The sequence below is a fragment of the Mustela nivalis genome, assembly GCF_964662115.1.
Source record: "Mustela nivalis genome assembly, chromosome: 12".
NCBI lineage: Eukaryota > Metazoa > Chordata > Mammalia > Carnivora > Mustelidae > Mustela > Mustela nivalis.
Genome location: NC_139031.1, coordinates 88,493,833 through 88,515,990, shown reverse-complemented (window position 1 = coordinate 88,515,990; position 22,158 = coordinate 88,493,833). Strand labels below are relative to the sequence as shown.

The following is a 22,158-nucleotide window of genomic DNA, read 5'->3' as shown; positions in this document are numbered from 1 at the left end:
ACTTGACTCATTTCTGTGACTTTTATTTCTACTGACTGAGGAAAACATAATATCAAGTTGCTTCTAGATAATTTTTACATCTTTGTTCTTGCTGGTGGTTAACAACATGAACTGACACCAAGAGGTTTTTATACAGAAGATATAATGCTGCGCTGTGAGTGCATTTTGTTTAATTCTCTTAATACTCACTGTGAAGGATAATATTCCTATTTTACACATGAAGGCAATTACTTAAAATTAAGTCCCTTACACCATGACACACAGCAAGATTAGAGGCTTCAGCCCAGACCTTCTGAGATAACAATTCATACATCTTACTCAGTTTTCTATTCTTCTACATTGTTGTCATAAAACAAGATATCCCAAAGCTAAGGCCCGAGACAGGTGTCCACATGGGGAGTGTGAGTACGGGGATTTAAACGCCACAGACCGGACATTAACCCTAGTCTTTTTATTATTAGCTCCATGAATATGGGCACAGTAGTTACACTTTCTGGCAAGCAGGAATAACACAAATAACACCTCATCAGTTACTGAAGACATAATGTCATATATGTGGAGTGTCTAAATAGTTTATTTTATTTAGCTGACACATAAGTACTAGTTTCTCGCCCTTTCTTCCAACATGTATAACAAGAGAGTACAAGGAACATTGCTCTAGCTTTGCTGATCTGCCTTCCATGTCCAATATCAAGAGGCCTCTAGACCTTAGCTAACATATTACTTGACCAAGGACACTTTGTCAAGGAATAATGAGTACAGCATCACTGGATGTCCTTTTCCACACTGAGGGCTAATGATTTTGGAATTCTCAATGGAGATAAATACATACACAAAATTTCCATGTGAACAGACTCAGCCTAATGATTCATTGAATAGCCAATCTGACACACCAACATTGGCATTAATTATTTTTTTTCTTTTTTTTTTTAATTTTTTATTTTTTATAAACATATATTTTTATCCCCAGGGATACAGGTCTGTGAATCACCAGGTTTACACACTTCACAACACTCACCAAAGCACATACCCTCCCCAATGTCCATAATCCCACCCCCTTCTCCCGGCATTAATTATTTTTTGATATCGTGTATTTCCTGCAAAACCTCAAAGGATAACAAATGCAATTATCCTATAATATCTTAACTACAATAAATATATTCAGGGAGTGAGTTTGATCTCCCAAAGTTGCAGAGAATTTGGATTCACTCCTTTCTTTCTTCCACTTTATTTTATTATTTTTTAAGTTTTTATTTAAATTCCAGTTAGTTAACATACTAATTATAATATTAGTTTCAGGTATACAATATGGTGATTTAACACTTACACACATCATCCAGGGCTTATCACAACTAATGCCCTCTTTAATAAAACCTCCCCCCCACCCTACCTTGAACACAACCAAATTTCCATTGATTGTACCCTTGATAGGAATCTTAGCAATGCACAAGATATATTGGCTAAGATGCTTCTGAATCAACAATTTATCTTTATATTTATGCTTAACTCTTTGTAACTGAAAGTATTTATTACTTTGAAAGTACGGAAATACAAAGTAGGTAAGAATGTGCTATCAACATTATGTCACTAGGATTAAAATCTTGCTGGTGGTATTTATGAATCATATGACATCAGGCAAATTATTCTCTGTCCTCAATTTATTTGTAAAAAGGCAATGAAAATAATAATCTCATAGGTTATTGAAAAATTAAGAAAGATTAAAACAATCTGAGGGGTTTGAAGTGGTGGGGGGGGGTGGAAGGTCAGGGTACCAGGTGGTAGGTATTATAGAGGGCATGGATTGCATGCAGCACTGGGTGTGGTGAAAAAATAATGATACTGTTATGCTGAAAATAAATAAATTTTTAAAATATTTATATAAAATAGAAAGATTAAATCTTTGCACACAAACTTTTCAAATTAAATGTCTGCCATGTAGTTAATGATTAAAGAATATTAGTTATATTATTACCTACAGACATGGTAGGGGTAAAAGCTATTTTAACCAATGCTTCTTCAGCCTGACTCATTCATCTAAGACATAGTCTTACTTTTTAATACTTTAGATGTTCTAAGTGAATTTCCCAGAGGTTATTGATTGATTTGACCAGCAAGCTGGATTTTGAGTTATTTTGTGATGGTGGTGGGGGTAGTGTTAGTGGTGTAGATGTTTATTGTCAGGTTGTGAGGGTCTAGGGGCTTCCTTTCCACTTAGATCATCAGAAATGTATAATGTGACCTGTCTCCGATTAATAAGCCTTAGCCTTTCAAAAGAAAAGAAGGTGAAAATAATAAATGACTTGTTTTAGATACTTTGCAGCTGCAGCTCAAGACCACTTCTGCCTTATACACCTACCTTCTACTGCTCTTCAAGAGCCTGATCTACTCTGTCATCGTGGCCATCTGTCTGCTTGGAAGACCAGCATTCTGTGGCAATGGGAAGAGTACCTAATACATGGTGGCACAAGAGTCCACTTTTCTCCAATGGCAATTGTCGCCAAAGTATCTGTTGTGGATCTAATGGGGCCTTCTCTCTGACACTGTTATATTTCAGTTCAGATGTGTCTTTTTCTATTGTGTCATTACTGAAGAACAGGTTTACACACCACTGGGCAAACAGAAACTTTCACTTTGCAGCTAGAACAAATTCTGCCATGACTCTGGGGCGGGGCCAGGGGGCATCCACACAAGGGCATCAGCACCGCTCTCTCCTTAATGTCCACCAGCTCCTCAGCCACCCAGTCCCAGAGCCTCTGAGCACAGCCAACACACAGCTTCAGCTGCATCTCCTGGGGCTCTTTAACCAGATAACTGCTTCAAAGCCATTTATTCTACACATCTGGACTGCCATCACTGCTGCCTGAGTTTTGTACTGCTTTACATAATAGGCACAATAAAAAACAATCAAAGTTCTACTTTGGCCTCTGTGTTCTTTCATTTGGTGCAATGTAACTGAGAGTTCAAGGTAAAAGACAGCATGAAAACTGAGCCTTCAAATTCAACAGTGGTTGTTATATTGGTCATTTCCTCATTTCTAATTCTTTGTCTGAGATAGTCCTTATGAAGTCTTCTTTGGGGCACCAGCCCCAGGAGAGCCACAGCCAGTGAAGGTGCCCAGGTTGTTTCTCTTTCAAAGGTCAGCAAATTCAGATTCATTTGGTTGAAGACACTCTGGTGGTGACATTATAACCTGCCCCATGAATGGTGGGTGTGCTCAGACCTATCCCTCTGTGTCGGGAACACCATGTTTCCTGACCTCACAAGAACCCCATAAGAGTTCCACTAACACCAGAAATGTAGGGTGGTGGCATAGTTAAGTGCTTGAATTCTGAATCCCAAGTGCTTGAGTCTATAGCTATATGAACTCTCTGTGCCATAAGTTTATCATTTAAAATAAAGATACCATTTGCCAATCTCCTGGAGTAGTGTAGCTAAGATAATTTAATTTTGTTGGGTACATGTGAGTCCTCAACAGTATTAGCATCTACTGTTGACAGCTCTACTTTAGAAATAATAGATAACACACCTGCTCTCTCTCTCTCTCTCTCTCTCTCTCTCACACACACACACACACACACACTCCCTCAAGCTATGCAGTAAGATTTACATGCAATACCATAGCACCATTTACAACAGTCCCAAATTAAATCCAACACCTAAGAAGAAACTAAGAAAATAAAATAAATGATGTTGTATGATGAACTAGTATGCATCTACACAAAAATGTAGACTGTTGAAGAAATGTAAAATTAATTAGAAAGTAATGTTGAGGTGGCAGTGGTTGGCTCAGTGGAAAAAGCAAGGGACTCGATCTCATATTGTAAGCTGGTGCCCCATGGTGGGTATAGAGATTACATGAATAAATAAAAATATTTTTTAAAGAAGGTGTTCTTGAAAAAATATGCATGGAAGGACCCTACTAAAATTTTTAGATTATACGTTTACATGGTTCCAAAATCAAAACAGTCTAAAAAATTGAAACACAAAATCTTGTTCCAACCACTGTCTCTACCTGCTTACCACTTACAGGTCACATTTTTGTTTCTTGCCTAACCTTCCAGTTTTTATTTAGGCAAATATGAATTTACTTATAAAAATAAATAAATACATATAGATCTAATTTTCTTCCTTCTAACACACAAGTAGTAATGACACATTATTCTGCACTTCTCGCTTATACATCCTTGTGTCCTTTTTATGTCAACATAAAAGAGCACTTAGAAAGTTGCACAGTATTTCATTGCTGACTCTACCTTATAAGAGACATTATAAGACCAGTTACTCATGGTAGACTAGTAGATTATTTCCAGTCTTTCATAATTATAAAATATGCTGAAATATAATATTATTTTATATCACTTCAGATGTGGTTACTGGTCATTTTAGCAGGTATTGCCAACTTACCCCACTAGAGTTAGCACCATTGTACACTTCTTTCATGATGTAGGTGAGTATCAGGACAGTACTGTCAAACACTACAATTTTGCTAATCTAACAAGTGAAAAATAGTGTCTCATCATGGTCTTCATTTGCTTTTATCTGATGAGGATAACCATCTTTTCGTGTATTGAGTCCATTTCCATTTATTTGTGTGTGTGTGTGTGTGTGTGTGTGTGTGCAAATATTTGTCCAGCAGTTTGCCCATGATTTCTATGAGTAAAAACACTATCAAGTATGGCACTCACTTATATATGTGTGTGTATTTCTACAAATATGGGTATAAAAATGTTCAATGCATGGTTGGTGGGTGAAGAAATAAATGATATTTTTCTCCTTATCTAATGAATCCTTTTAAAGTAGAAGTTTTTATATTTTAGCATAAAACAATATCTTATTTAAAATTCAAAAGGATCTTTTATTTATAATCAGTCTAAGTTTCTATGAAACAGGTGCTTTTGGAAACCAAGTAGAGGTTTCCATGTGAAAACAACATAAGACCCACCAGATACAAGAAAGTGGAAATTTAATTTTTTTCTACTCCTTGATTCTCAAGAATGTGATCAGACTTCTTTAGGACAAATGCCTCTACTTAGAGATCTGAACATGTTTCTGCACATGGAAAGCACAGAGACACAGAGGGGAAACTAACAAATAACCTACAGCTCTGTGGACTGATGTCATTGCTGGGGCTCCTAGGCAGTGTCTCCTGTGGCTTCTAACACCTTAGCACCTTCCTCCCCCGAATGGACCTGAGCTGCCCTGGACTGAGAGGTGCAGAGAGCGGGAGGGTGGTGGTGGTGCTGGAGATCGTGTGGGTGGCGACAGGGTTCCGTTTTCTCAGGCTTGTTTCATCTATGTGCTCTGTCAAATGTGGTTGATTCATGGAAAATGCTCAAAGTCAAACCGGCCCCTGCTGGTTGGGGCTCTGCAAGCATGGGCTTCAGTGTTGAAAGATAAAATAAGGGCAGTTAAACCACAGCCAACTAGTTCACTTCCTAAAGGCCACAGCTAATTAAAAGAACACATCCATCTGGACACGCATGCTCCTGCTGTCAAACATACTCTCATCTCAGGCTGTGGGTGAGGGTCCCCTATTTTATACTGAGTTCATTCCAAGTAGCTGCTATGTGACTTGGGATTGTATGACCAGGACTGAGGCTGCTCCCTCAGTCCACTCCGATGACACTGTTCTGAAGGAGAGAGCAGGCACACTCCTTGTAGCACTAAGTGATTCCTGACATTCCACCAGGATCTTCTCTTTTCTGTGGCAGGTGATATACTGAGGCTTCTATTTTCAGTCTCATTTAGTCAGTGTAAGCAGGGTGACACGAGATCCTTGCCCACGAAGCTACCAGCACAGGTAGACTGTAGTCGACAAAACGGCAGGTCCTTCTTTCCTCACAAGAACACAGACATATGGAGACTCTGAGTTCACTTGTGTCATTGAATGTCATAGACTGAGTCATCTCTGTCCCTCTACAGGGACTAGTGACTGTAGAGTCAAACTTAATTAGAGCAAGGCTCCATAGAAGTCATGCACATCAGAGAAACGTGCTGGGGGTGGAGCAGAGGAGGGCTGTTCAGCAACGTGAGCACAAAGAGCAAGTGTCCTCACCCTCACCCCACCCAAGCATGGAACAGAGAGGGTACCTAGTCCCTGGATCCAATCTGTCCAGTTTATGGCAAAGTATAATTCTATTTCTGAGATCATCACCCTAGGCTTTCATAGTTTGACCTGGCAGCACATTCTCACCATAGACTTCACTCTAGGTCTGTGCTTGACAGCCAACCTCTGGGTGAACCTGGGTTTCCAGGAGCATGGGCCCCATGCTGTAGGTTCTGTCTAGCATGTGTAGGTGAGAGCACTTTCTCAGGGTAAAGTATACATTTCCATCTAGCTTAGTCATCATCTATGGGCCTGGTATGAATGTGGCTCCGTTCCTGAGACAGGACATTCTAACTGTGGCCACACCTCTGACTCCTGAGATTTGGGTCCCAAAGCCAAACCCCCACCTTTCTCCACCATAAGAAGCTCTTTCTGGTTAGGCCTCAGCCTCCCACACCTCTCCCAGTGGCACTTTTGTCATTTGGTCCATTCTCAGAACAAGCACAAATGGATGATCTGACCTACACAAATCTATGGTCATTTTCCACCCAGATCGGCAACAGTGCTGCTATGCACAGGTGAGTTTCTCTTGAAGGACACAATGAATTAAAGAAGGAAAATTAATTGACACACTACTTTCCTATGAAGCATTAAGATAAACATTCATGTTTGAAAGAAAGATTTCACAACATAATTTAATTCATTTTACTTCGAATTAGTGAAGCACACTATTTAAAAAAAAGAGCGAAACACAAAGGGAAAATGATAGCAATGATTTCAAACTGTGGGTTCAAAATAAATCTCACACTATTTCAGAAGCACTTCTAAGAGAAAGATGCTATTTCATGATAAAAATCATACAAAATATTATAGAGGGCACAGATTTCATGGAGCACTGGGTGTGGTACAAAAACAATGAATACTGTTATGCTAAAATAAATAAATAAATAGGTAAATAAATAAATAAATAAATGGAAGAAGAATGAATAAATAAATAAATAAATAAATAAGATTTAAAAAATAAAGCAGAATAAAAATTAAATAAAATGAATAAAATCATTCAGTAAAAAATAATAATAATGATAATACAAAATACCTAGTTACACTGTATATCTACTGACATTCCCTCCTGGCCCCTTTGTTAATTCCAAGGCTTCAGGTCAAATCTGTGATGCAAAACAAGAGAAGTAAAATGAATCATTTTGATATGTTAGAATTTATTACTTCTTAAAATTGTAAGAAGAGCACATTCTTGTGAAATAAAAAAAAAAAAAAACAAGGGAAATGAAGGATGTTAAAAAAGAAACACAAAAGAAATCTGAAACATGAAACAAAATTCCAATCTGGATATCAAAATAAAAAGATATTTTCTTGAGGTGCCTCGGTGGCACATTCAGTTAAGCATCTGATTCTTGGTTTCAGCTCAGATCCTTGTCTCAGGATCTAGGGATGGAGCCCTCGCCTCAGGATCGTTGCTCAGTGCAGAGTCTGCTTAAAGATTTTCACTCCCTTTGCCCTTCCCCTCCCTGCACTAGCATGCTTTCTCCCCCTAAAGATAAATAAATAAATATTTTAAAAGAAAGCCATTTGGCATCATAAAAAAGTGTTATTCCAAAATATTGAAGTCTTCTGATTGGGAATATAGCACGAGATTTTGCTCCCACTATTCATGAACAGATCTGGCTCAGTCTCACTGAACACAGCACATTATTAGCAGGTAGGTCCTAAATGTACATGATCTGGTACAATGTCTATAAGGTACTACAATAAATAAATTCTTTATTAACTGTTCATTAAAGTCAGAAGCAGATGTCACCTTGAACTTTCAATAGAAACACCCCAGCTCTGGTCCTTTTCTCCCCCACTCCAGTGACTTTCAATGATCTATTTTTACACTTAGGAAAAGACACAAAATTATTTGAAATGTACCGTTAAAGGGAAAATGGTACACTTTGCCTTGTATTTTATGAGAATGTCTGTGTGCTGAATTTGGACTCTTACAGACACAAAAAGACCCGAGTGTGGCCACACAAGAATTTATTTTAAAGTATTTGAGAATCTTACTATTCTCCTCCTCCCATCTCTGCTATGTCTCAAGGACTGATGTAGAAAGCTCGGCCAGCTTGTGGGGCCCTGGAGATGCAGGCATGTGTCCCACTTGCAGCCACCCTGGCTGCCACTGGGGCTATTCTCCACCTGTACAGGCCCCTCCACAACTCTGAGCCAGTCACCACTTTCCTTCTGTCTTCACGTAATTAGGCAGAGCTGCTGCTACTATAATTAGCTTTGTGTGTGTTTCCTGGCATTTCTGAGGCTGTTTACTTTGATGATCTGAAGTGATGGACAACAGGCCTTACCTTGAGGCCCATCACCTCCTGCTCTGACTGGACCACACGTTTCATCTCAGAAGCTCCACAGCATGTGGGGGACATCTGGGTGGAGGGCCCAGGTGGACCCTGGTAGCAGACAGGACAGGCCTGAGTCTCACCTCTGCCCCTTTCCTGCTGTGCCATCTAGCACAGCCACTCACTATTCTACTCCCACGTGCTCAGGTATAGACAGACACTCAATTCCCACATCCCATGGCACTGTTACCCTCATAGCACACATAGTTGAATAACATCTCACACAGACATGTTCTGGCTAAGGAGACAAAATGAAAATCTCACTGTGTAGAAATTTGGGTAGTAATGACAGTTATGATTTGGTCACTGTGTAGTGTATACAAATTTTGAATTGTAATGTTGCACCCTAGAAACTTATATAATACTATGTGCTAATATTAGTAAAAATCAATAAAACAAAGAAAAATTTGGGACTCCGAGTTATTCTTCATACTTTACAGATTCACACCTATGCAAAAGAATGGTAAGAAATTTTACATAAATAACATCTAACTATAAATTTGCGTGAATACGACAAATCTGGCTGTATTTATATTCATATTCCTTGATTCTACTCAGAGAAATGGCATGTTTAGCTACTTTATTGTTACACTTCCATTTTCGAACACTTACTTCAACTAATGTAACTTCTAAAGGTTTTTAGAATGTAACTTCTAAGGGTTTTAAGTATGGTTTTTCACTGTCCTGCTTTTTGTCTTCAGAGCCTACATAGTAGAGAAGAAGAGAAAACGCATCCCTGTCTATTCAGGGGTAACAGAATGTATTTAATATTACAATATATGTGCATAAAATTTTAAGACCTCCCAAGTTACATGTGTTTAATCTTCTAGAGATTTAGTTTAACAATGCTGTAACTGTAAAATAAAGTATTATTACATTTCTTATAGGAGGAAAACCTTTAAAATCTATAACACATGCTAACCTGTCAAAGTAGATGTCATTTCTACACTACTAAAAATATTTATATGGGCTAAGAACTATTATCTACTGCTGCTCTCCTCCTCCTCTTTTCTGATGAACTTGCATATACTTTTCAATTGCAAATAAATGAGCTTTGCTAAAAAATAATCTAATCTAATTGTTTTTAAATATCTCTGTCTCCAGTGAGTGAGACTGGTGAGGACTTCCCAATGCCAAGGGGGATCCCAGATGGTCACTATTTAAATGCTCCCGCTATCGACCACTGCTACAACCATGGTGGGTCATGCCTCATAAGCCTTATGTTAATCATACACTTAACCCTGCTATTTCACTGGTATTATTTCTCTAGGAAATATCTCTAAAGAAATAACATTTAATTTCAATTATGTACACTTTAATGCTAAAAATCGTAACAATGTCTAAATGTGTGAGAAGAGAGGAAAAGTTAAATAAATATTACATTTCCACAAGATACTTAGTATCTGCTTAAAATTATATTTACATAGTTTAAAACAACATAGAAAATGCAAATACTAGAAAGTAAATGCAAATATGTAATAAAAATGTGTATGTATATCACAGGATCATATTTAAATAATAAAAAATAAAAACATATATGCAAATAAAAAAGATAAGATAAAAATAACCAGGTGACTCAAATCATTTCTGGATATTCCATAATATGTATAACAAACTGACTTTACAATTTCTTTAAATTAAAATAGGATATAAATAATATCAGCAGTGTGGCCATGATTATGTGAAATTACAAACAGAAAATGAGCAGAAGACAAACTGAACTGTCAATACTGATGATGTGGCACAGAGTTTGAAGGAAATGTTCTGTGATTGCTCTTCTGTGCACATTTTTATAAAAGGCATGTGTTACTCTCACAATCAAGGAAGGAACATAAAAAGGGATCTGTGGGAAGACAAGGTAGCTAGCGGGTGAGGGATAAAGTAGACTCACTCTCAAAGGAAGCAGCCTGCTCCATAGTTGCTTTCCTCATCAAAAAATATGCCTCAGTTTATCTTTGTGTACAGTGTGGGAGAATGGTCGAGTTTCATTCTTCTACATATAGCTGTCCAGTTTTCCCAACACCATTTATTGAAGAGACTGTCTTTTTTCCATTGTATATTTGTTCCTGTTTTGTCAAAGATTATTTGACCATAGAGTTGAGGGTCCATATCTGGGCTCTCTACTCTGTCCCACTGGGATATGTGTCTGTTTTTATGCCAGTACCATGCTGTCTTGGTGCTCACAGCTTTGTAGTAAAGCTTGAAATCAGGTAATGTGATGCCCCCCGTTTTATTTTTGTTTTTCAACATTTCCTTAGTGATTCGGGGTCTCTTCTGGTTCCATACAAATTTCTGGATTATTTGCTCCAGCTCTTTGAAAAATACTGGTGGAATTTTGATTGGAATGGCATTAAAAGTATAGATTGCTCTAGGCAGTATAGACATCTTAACAATGTTTATTCTTCCGACCCAATGTTTATAGCAGCAATGGCTACGGTCACCAAACTGTGGAAAGAACCAAGATGCCCATCAACAGATGAATGTATAAGGAAGATGTGGTCCATATACACTATGGAGTATTATGCCTCCATCAGAAAGGATGAATACTCAACTTTGGTAGCAGCATATACAGAACTGGAAGAGATTATGCTGAATGAAATAAGTCAAGCAGAGAGAGTCAATTATCATATGGTTTCACTTATTTGTGGAGCATAAGAAATAACATGGAGGACAAGGGGAGTTAGAGAGGAGAAGGGGGAAATTGGAAGGGGAGGTGAACCATGAGAGACTATGGACTCTGAAAAACAATCTGAGGGGTTTGAAGCGGCTGGGGGTGGGAGGTTGGGGAACCAGGTGGTGGGTATTGGAAAGGGCACGGATTGCATGGAGCACTGGGTGTAGTGCAAAAACCATGAATACTTTGTGTACGGTGTAAGAGAATGGTCGAGTTTCATTCTTCTACATATAGCTGCCCAGTTTTCCCAGCACCATTTATTGAAGAGACTGTCTTTTTTCCACTGTATATTTTTTCCTGTTTTGTCAAAGATTATTTGACCATAGAGTTGAGGGTCCATATCTGAGCTCTCTACTCTGTTTCACTGCCCTACGTGTCTGTTTTTATGCCAGTACCATGCTGTCTTGGTGATCACAGCTTTGTAGTAAAGCTTGAAATCAGGTAATGTGATACCCCGTTTTATTTTTGTTTTTCAACATTTCCTTAGCGATTCGGGGTCTCTTCTTATTCCATACAAATTTTAGGATTATTTGCTCTGGCTCTTTGAAGAAAACTGGTGGAATTTTGATCGAGATAACATTAAAAGTATAGATTGCTCTAGGCAGTATAGGCATTTTAACAATGATTATTCTTCCGATCCAAGAGCGTGGAATGGTCTTCCATCTTTTTGTGTCTTCTTCAGTTTCTTTCATGAGTGTTCTGTAGTTCCTCGAGTACAGATCCTTTACCTCTTTGGATAGGTTTATTCCCAGGTATCTTATGGTTCTTGATGCTATAGTAAATGGAATCGATTCTCTAATTTCCCTTTCTGTAATCCAATTATTAGTGTATAAGAAAACCACTGATTTCTGTACATTGACTTTGTATCCTGCCACGTTGCTGAATTGTTGTATGAGTTCTAGTAGTTTGGGGGTGCAGTCTTTTGGGTTTTCCATATAAAGAATCATGTCATCTGCAAAGGGAGAGAGTTTGACTTCTTCATTGCCAATTTGGATACCTTTTATTTCTCTTTGTTGTCTGATTGCTGTTGCTAGGACCTCTAATACTATGTTGAACAAGAGTGGTGAGAGTGGGCATCCTTGTGTTCCTGATATCAACGGGAAGGCTGCAAGCTTTTTCCCATTGAGGATGATATTTTCTGTGGGTCTTTCATAGATAGATTTGATGAAGTTCAGGTATGTTCCCTCTCTCCCTATACTTTGAAGCGTTTTAATCAGGAACGGATGCTGGATTTTGTCAAATTACACTGTACACAAAGATAAACTCAAAATGGATGAAAGACCTCAATGTGAGACAGGAATCCATCAGAATCCTAGAGGAGAACATAGGCAGTAACCTCTTCGATAATCAGCCATAGCAACTTCTTTCAAGATATGTCTCCATGGGATTATAGACATTGGGGAGGGTATGTGCTTTGGTGAGTGCTGTGAAGTGTGTAAACCTGGTGATTCACAGACCTGTACCCCTGGGGATAAAAATATATGTTTATAAAAAATAAAAAATTAAAAAAAAAAAAAGATATGTCTCCAAAGGCAAAGGAAACAAAAGCGAAAATAAACTTTTGGGACTTCATCAAAATCAAAAGCTTCTGCACAGCAAAGGAAACAGTCAAGAAAACAAAGAGGCAACCCACGGAATGGGAGAAGATATTTGCAAATGACAGTACAGACAAAAGGTTGATATCCAGGATCTATAATGAACTCCTCAAACTCAACACACATAAAACAGACAATCATATCAAAAATGGGCAGAGATCCAGAGGAGGAGTCAAGATGGCAGAGAAGTAGCAGGCTGAGACTACTTCAGCTAGCCAGAGATCAGCTAGATAGCTTATCGAAAGATTGCAAACACCTGAAAATCCATCGGCAGATCGAAGAGAAGAAGAACAGCAATTCTGGAAACAGAAAAACAACCACTTTCTGAAAGGTAGGACCAGCGGAGAAGTAAATCCAAAGCGACGGGAAGATAGACCCCCGGGGGAGGGGCTGGCTCCCGGCAAGGGGCGGAGCAACGGAGCACAAAATCAGGACTTTTAAAAGTCTGTTCCGCTGAGGGACATCGCTCCAGAGGCTAAACCGGGCGAAGCCCAAGCGGGGTCAGCGTGGACTCAGGTCCCGCAGGGTCACAGAAGGATCTGGGGTGTCTGAGTATCACAGAGCTTGCGGGTATTGGAACAGGAAAGCCGGCTACAGAGACAGAGCTGACAGTAAGCTCACAGCTCGGTGTTACCTTGAACCGGTCGCAGGCTCGGTGAGCTCGGAGCGCGGCCGGAGGTCAGGCAGACGGGAGTAACTGGGCGCTGTTTTCTTAGGGCGCACTGAGGAGTGGGGCCCTGGGCTCTCGGCTCCTCCGGGCCGGAGACCAGGAGGCCGCCATTTGTATTCCCGTCCTCCGGAACTCTACAGAAAGCACTCAGGGAAAAAAATCTCCTGAAAGCAAACCCAAGCGGACGGGCCCCGGGTAAGGGCGGTGCAATTCCGCCTGGGGCAAAGACACTTGAGAATCACTACACCAGGCCCCTCCCCCAGTGCGGTTTCAATACCAAGGAGAGCAGCAGAATTCCAGAGGAGGAGAAAGCAAAGAACGGAACTCATGGCTTTTTCCCTGTGATTTTTTTTAGTCTTGCAGTTAATTAAATTTTATTCTTTTTCATTTTTTGTTTTTATTCTCGCCTTCTGGTAATTTTTTTTATAAATTTTACCTTTTTCTTTTTTAACATTTTTTAACTAGTTAATCTAATACATATATTTTTTCTTTTTTAGATTTTTCTTATTTGTTTTCTTTTTTTAAATTCTTTTCTTTTCTTTTTTTTTCTTTTTTCTTTTTTTTTTTGTTTCTTCCTTTTTGAACCTCTTTTTATCCCCTTTCTCGCCCCTCACAATTTGGTATCTCTTCTAATTTGGTTAAAGCATATTTTCCTGGGGTTGTTGCCACCCTTTTAGTATTTTACTGGCTCCTTCATATACTCTTATCTGGACAAAAACACAAGACAGAAAAATTGAACACAAAAAAAAGAACAAGAGGCAGTACTGAAGGCTAGGGACCTAATCAATACAGACATTGGTAATATGTCAGATCTAGAGTTCAGAATGACAATTCTCAAGGTTCTAGCCGGCCTCGAAAAAGGCATGGAAGATATGAGAGAAACCCTCTCGAGAGATATAAAAGCCCTTTCTGGAGAAATAAAAGAACTAATATCTAACCAAGTTGAAATCAAAAAAGCTATTAATGAGGAGCAATCAAAAATGAAGGCTCTCACTGCTAGGATAAATGAGGCAGAAGAAAGAATTAGTGATATAGAAGACCAAATGACAGAGAATAAAGAAGCTGAGCAAAAGAGGGACAAACAGCTACTGGACCACGAGGGGAGAATTCGAGAGATAAGTGACACCATATGATGAAACAACATTTAGATAATTGGGATTCCAGAAGAAGAAGAAAGAGAGAGGGGAGCAGAAGGTATACTGGAGAGAATTATTAGGGAGAATTTCCCCAATATGGCAAAGGGAACGAGCATCAAAATTCAGGAGGTTCAGAGAACGCCCCTCAAAATCAATAAGAATAGGCCCACACCCCGTCACCTAATAGTAAAATTTACAAGTCTCAGTGACAAAGAGAAAATCCTGAAAGCAGCCCAGGAAAAGAAGTCTGTAACATACAATGGTAAAAATATTAGATTGGCAGCTGACTTATCCACAGAGACCTGGAAGGCCAGAAAGAGCTAGCATGATATTTTCAGAGCACTAAACGAGAAAAACATGCAGCCAAGAATACTATATCCAGCTAGGCTATCATTGAAAATAGAAGGAGAGATTAAAAGCTTCCAGGACAAACAAAAACTGAAAGAATTTGCAAACACCAAATTGAAAGGGGTCCTCTAAGCAAAGAGAGAGCCAACAAGTGGTAGATAAGAAAGGAACAGAGACCATATACAGTAACAGTCACCTTACAGGCAATACAATGGCACTAAATTCATATCTCTCAATAGTTACCCTGAATGTTAATGGGCTAAATGCCCCTGTCAAAAGACACAGGCTATAATAATGGATAAAAAACAAAACCCATCTATATGTTGCATCCAAGAAACTCATTTTAATCCCGAAGATACCTCCAGATTTAAAGTGAGGTGGTGGAAAAGAATTTACCATGCTAATGGACATCAGAAGAAAGCAGGAGTGGCAATCCTTATATCAGATCAATTAGATTTTAAGCCAAAGACTATAATAAGAGATGAGGAAGGACACTATATCATACTCAAAGGGTCTGTCCAACAAGAAGATCTAACAATTTTAAATATCTATGCCCCCAACGTGGGAGCAGCCAACTATATGAACCAATTAATAACAAAATCAAAGGAACACATAAACAATAATACAATAATAGTAGGGGACTTTAACACTCCCCTCACTGAAATGGACAGATCATCCAAGCAAAAGATCAACAAGGAAATAAAGGCCTTAAACGACACACTGGACCAGATGGACATCACAGATATATTCAGAACATTTCATCCCAAAGCAACAGAATACACATTCTTCTCTAGTGCACATGGAACATTCTCCAGAATAGATCACATCCTCGGTCCTAAATCAGGACTCAACCGGTATCAAAAGATTGGGATCATTCCCTGCATATTTTCAGACCACAATGCTCTAAAACTAGAACTCAACCACAAAAGGAAGTTTGAAAAGAACCCAAATACATGGAGACTAAACAGCATCCTTCTAAAGAATGAATGGGTCAACCGGGAAATTAAAGAAGAATTGAAAAAAATCATGGAAACAAATGATAATGAAAATACAATGGTTCAAACTGTGGGACACAACAAAGGCAGTCCTGAGAGGAAAATATATAGCGATTCTAGCCTTTCTCAAGAAACAAGAAAGGTCTCAGGTACACAACCTAAACCTACACCTAAAGGAGCTGGAGAAAGAACAAGAAAGAAACCCTAAGCCAAGCAGGAGAAGAGGAATCATAAAGATCAGAGCAGAAATCAATGAAATAGAAACCAAAAAGACAATAGAGCAAATCAAAGATACTAGGAGCTGGTTCTTTGAAAAATTAATAAAATTGATAAACCCCTGGCCAGACTTATCAAAAAGAAAAGAAAAAGGACCCAAATAAATAAAATCATGAATGAAAGAGGAGAGATCACAACTAACACCAAAGAAATACAAACTATTATAAGAACATACAATAAGCAAATCTATGCCAACAAATTTGACAATCTGGAAGAAATGGATGCATTCCTAGAAACATATAAACTACCACACCTGAATCAGGAAGAAGTAGAAAGCATGAACAGACCCATAACCAGTAAGGAGATTGAAACAGTCATTAAAAATCTCCAAACAAACAAAAGCCCAGGGCCAGACGGCTTCCCGTGGGAATTCTACCAAACATTTAAAGAAGAACTAATTCCTATTCTCCTGAAACTGTTCCAAAAATTAGAAATGGAAGGAAAACTTCCAAACTCATTTTATGAGGCCAGCATCACCTTGATCCCAAAACCAGACAAGGATCCCATCAAAAAAGAGAGCTATAGACCAATATCCTTGATGAACACAGATGCGAAAATACTCAACAAAATACTAGCCAATAGGATTCAACAGTACATTAAAAAGATTATTCACCACGACCAAGTGGGATTTATTCCAGGGCTGCAAGGTTGGTTCAACATCCGCAAATCAGTCAATGTGATACAACACATCCATAAAAGAAAGAACAAGAACCATATGATACTCTCAATAGATGCTGAAAAAGCATTTGACAAAGTACAGCATCCCTTCCTGATCAAAACTCATCAAAGTGTAGGGATAGAGGGCACATACATCAATATCATCAAAGCCATCTATTAAAAACCCACCGCAAATATCATTCTCAATGGAGAAAAACTTAAAGCTTTTCTGCTAAGGTCAGGAACACGGCAGGGATGTCCATTATCACCACTGCTATTCAACATAGTACTAGAGGTCCTAGCCTCAGCAATCAGACAACAAAAGGAAATTAAAGGCATCCAAATCGGCAAAGAAGAAGTCAAAATATCACTCTTTGCAGATGATATGATACTATATGTGGAAAACCCAAAAGACTCCACTCCAAAACTTCTAGAACTTATACAGGAATTCAGTAAAGTGTCAGGATATAAAATCAATGCACAGAAATCAGTTGCATTTCTCTACACCAACAGCAGGACAGAAGAAAGAGAAATTAAGGAGTCCATCCCATTTACAATTGCACCCAAAACCATAAGATACCTAGGAATAAACCTAACCAAAGAGGCACAGAATCTATATTCAGAAAACTATAAAGTACTCATGAAAGAAATTGAGGAAGACACAAAGAAATGGAAAAATGTTCCATGCTCCTGGATTGGAAGAATAAATATTGTGAAAATGTCTATGCTACCTAAAGCAATCTACACATTTAATGCAATTCCTATCAAAGTACCATCCATCTTTTTCAAAGAAATGGAACAAATAATGCTAAAATTTATATGGAACCAGAAAAGACCTCGAATAGCCAAAGGGATATTGAAAAAGAAAGCCAACGTTGGTGGCATCACAATTCCGGACTTCAAGCTCTATTACAAAGCTGTCATCATCAAGACAGCATGGTACTGGCACAAAAACAGACACATAGATCAATGGAACAGAATAGAGAGCCCAGAAATAGACCCTCAAATCTATGGTCAACTCATCTTCGACAAAGCAGGAAAGAATGTCCAATGGAAAAAAGACAGCCTCTTCAATAAATGGTGCTGGGAAAACTGGACAGCCACATGTAGAAAAATGAAATTGGACCATTTCCTTACACCACACACAAAAATAGACTCAAAATGGATGAAGGACCTCAATGTGAGAAAGGAATCCATCAAAATCCTTGAGGAGAACACGGGCAGCAACCTCTTTGACCTCTGCCGCAGCAACATCTTCCTAGGAACAACGCAAAAGGCAAGGGAAGCAAGGGCAAAAATGAACTATTGGGATTTCATCAAGATCAAAAGCTTTTGCACAGCAAAGGAAACAGTTAACAAAATCAAAAGACAACTGACAGAATGGGAGAAGATATTTGCAGACGACATATCAGATAAAGGACTAGTGTCCAGAATCTATAAAGAACTTAGCAAACTCAACACCCAAAGAACAAATAATCCAATCAAGAAAAGGGCAGAGGACATGAACAGACATTTCTGCAAAGAAGACATCCAGATGGCCATCAGACACATGAAAAAGTGCTCCATATCACTTGGCATCAGGGAAATACAAATCAAAACCACAATGAGATATCATCTCACACCAGTCAGAATGGCTAAAATCAACAAGTCAGGAAATGACAGATGCTGGCGAGGATGTGGAGAAAGAAACCCTCCTACACTGTTGGTGGGAATGCAAGCTGGTGCAGCCACTCTGGAAAACAGCATGGAGGTTCCTCAAAATGTTGAAAATAGAACTTCCCTATGACCCAGCAATTGCACTATTGGGTATTTACCCTAAAGATACAAACGTAGTGATCCAAAGGGGCACATTAGCCCGAATGTTTATAGCAGCAATGTTCACCATAGCCAAACTATGGAAAGAACCTAGATGTCCATCAACAGATGAATGGATCAAGAAGATGTGGTATATATACACAATGGAATACTATGCAGCCATCAAAAGAAATGAAATCTTGCCATTTGCGACAACATGGATGGAACTAGAGCGTATCATGCTTAGCGAAATAAGTCAAGCAGAGAAAGACAACTATCATATGATCTCCCTGATATGAGGAAGTGGTGATGCAACATGGTGGCTTAAGTGGGTCGGAGAAGAATAAAAGAAACAAGATGGGATTGGGAGGGAGACAAACCATAAGTGACTCTTAATCTCACAAAACAAACTGAGGGTTGCTGGGGGGAGGGGGTTTGGGAGAAGGGGGTGGGATTATGGACATTGGGGAGGGTATGTGCTTTGGTGAGTGCTGTGAAGTGTGTAAACCTGGTGATTCACAGACCTGTACCCCTGGGGATAAAAATATATGTTTATAAAAAATAAAAAAATTTAATAAAAATTAAAAAAAATAAAATAAAAAAAATTAAAAATTAAAAAAAAAAGAACTTTTCAAACCCAACACCCAAAGAACAAATAATCCAGTCATGAAATGGCAGAAGACATGAACAGTCATTTCTATAAGGAAGAAATACAAATGGTGAACAGACACATGAAAAAATGCTCACCATCACTTGGCATCAGGGAAGCACAAATCAAATTCACAAGAGATACCATCTTATACCATGTACACCATGTATTCCATGGCTACAATTAATAAATCAGAAAATAACATATGTTGGTGAGAATGTGGAGAAAGGGACAGATGAATGGATAAAGAAAATGTGAAATACACATACAATGGAATATTGGCCAGCCATCAAAAAATGAAATCTTACCATTTACAAGGGCGTGGATTGAACTAGAGGGTATTACGCTAAGCAAAATAAGTTAATCAGAGAAAGACAATTATCACATGATTTCCCTCATAAGTGGAATTTAAGAAACAAAACAGGGGAGCATAGGTCAAGGGAGGGAAAAATAGAAGACAAAATCATAGAGGTAGGCAAACCATAAGAGACCCTTAATCATAGGTAACAAACAGGGTTGTTGGAGGGGAGGGGCATGGGTATATGGGGTAATGGGGTAATGGGCATTAAGGAGGACACTAGGTATTATATACAACTGAAGAATCACTAAACTCTACCTCTGAAATTAATAGTACCCTATATGTCAAGTAATTTAATTTAAATTAAATTAATTTTTTTAAAAATGGCTTTGCTCTAATTATTCTTGACTCTGCAGTCATTTGTCTCTTTAGAGGCATTGAGAAGATTCAGCTTATGACATCCAATGACACAGTGGAACTCAGGGTCTCTGTATGTTTGTGTTCCTGTGAGGAAAGAAGCACCTGCTGTTATAATGTCTACAGTGTGTCTGTGCTAGTAGTTTCATGGTGAAGGATCTCATATATCCCTGCCTATAGTGACAAAATGAGACTGAAAATAGGACCCTCAGTAAATCATCTGCTGTGGAAAAGAGTAGGTCTTGGTAGAATGTCAGGGATCACCTAGTTCTACAAGTCTGCATGTTATTTCTTTCAGAACAGTGTCATCACAGTGGACTGAGGGTGCAGTGTCTCAATACCTCTGATCTTACAATCCCAACTCGTATAGCAGCTATTGGAATGAGCCTTGGTATAAAATATGGGGGCCCTCAACCACAGCCTTGACAGAAGGAGCATGCGTGTGCAGATGGATATGTTCTTCCGATTAGTTGTGGCCCTCGGATGAGCAAAGTTGGCTGGGGTTTAACTGTCCTTATTTTATCTTTTAACATGGCAACCACCACTGACAGTCCCAACTAGTAAAGGCCTGTTTGACTTCAAGCATTTTCCATGAATCAACCACATTTGACAGAGCACATAGATAAAACAAGCCTGAGAAAATAGAACACCATCATCACACCAGCACCCTCCTGCCACCAACACTGGTCTCCAGCACCTCCCCCTCTCTGCATTTCCCAGTCCTGGGCAGCCCAAGTCCAGTTGGGGAATGAGGGTACTAAGGAGTTGGAAGCCACAGGAGGCACTGCCTAGGAACCCCAGCAGTGACATCAGCTCCACACAGCTTTCTATCTTTTGTTAGTTTTCCTTTTGTATCTCAATGATTTCCATATGCAGAAACAGTTCCAGATCTCTAAGTAGAAGCCAGGCATTTGTCCTAAAGGAGTCTGATCACATTCTTGAGAATCAAGGAGTAGAAAAAAATTAAATTCCCACTTTCTTGTATCTGGTGGGTCCTCTACTTGGGAACCTCTACTTGGTTTCCAATAGAACCTGTTTCACAGAAATGAGGCTGATTGTAAATAAACAGAAAATCCTTCCCAATTTTAAATGAGGCATTGTTTTATTCCAGTATATAAAAACTTTTACTTTAAAAAGATTCATTTGTATGATAGTTGTCTTTCTCTGCTTGACTTATTTTGCTAAGAATGATACGCTCCATCCATGTTGTCGCAAATGGCAAGATTTCATTTCTTTTGATGGCTGCATAGTATTCCATTGTGTATATATACCACATCTTCTTGATCCATTCATCTGTTGATGGACTTAAGTGGGTAAGAGAAGAATAAATGAAAGAAGATGGGATTGGGAGGGAGACAAACCATAAGTGACTCTTAATCTCACAAAACAAACTGAGGGTTGCTGGGGGGAGGGGGTTTGGGAGAAGGGGGTGGGATTATGGACATTGGGGAGGGTATGTGCTTTGGTGAGTGCTGTGAAGTGTGTAAACTTGGTGATTCACAGACCTGTACCCCTGGGGATAAAAATATATGTTTATAAAAAATTAAAAAAAAAAAAAAGAGTAGAAGGGTATATAAGTGAGAAGTGCAGGATAATGTATGTCATTTCTACCTGTGTGTTAGAAGGAAGAAAATTAGATCTATACGTATTTTTTAAAAAATATCTAAGTTCATATTTGCCTAAATAAAACCTGGAAGGACGGGCAAGAAACAAAAGATGTGACCTGTAAGTGGTGGGCAGGTAGTGACAGTGGCTGGAGTAAGATTTTGTAGTTCAATTTTTAGAGTGTTTAAATTTTGGAACCATGTGAACGTATAATCTAAAAATTTTAGTAGGACCCTGCCATGCCTATTTCTTCAATAATACTTTCCTTTTTAAAAGTTTTTATTTATTTATGTAATCTCTACAATCTCTTTTTAAAATTTATTTATTTATGTAATCTCTAATTTTTTTTAGTTTTTATTTATTTATGTAATCTCTACAATGAATTTACAATGAATGTAAATTCTTAAGAATTTAAAACTTGAGATCAAAAGTCTTTCTTTCTTTAAACTGAATCAGCCTGCTACTACCTCAATAATACTTTCTGATTAATTTTTCATTTCTTCAACAATGTATATTTTTGTGTAGATGCATACTAGCCCATCATACATTAATTTTATTTTTTTAGTTTCTTATTGGGCATTTTTTTTAGTGAA

At 38.5% G+C, this 22,158-nt stretch overlaps 1 gene segment (V, D, J or C); it reads left to right on the top strand.

Annotated features, from left to right (window-relative positions):
- Positions 1-2,915, top strand: part of LOC309844792 (T cell receptor gamma constant 1-like) — a 30,091-nt gene extending 27,176 nt beyond the window's left edge. The window contains exon 6 of the C gene segment in view: positions 2,310-2,915.
- The last annotated feature ends 19,243 nt before the right edge of the window (positions 2,916-22,158 follow it).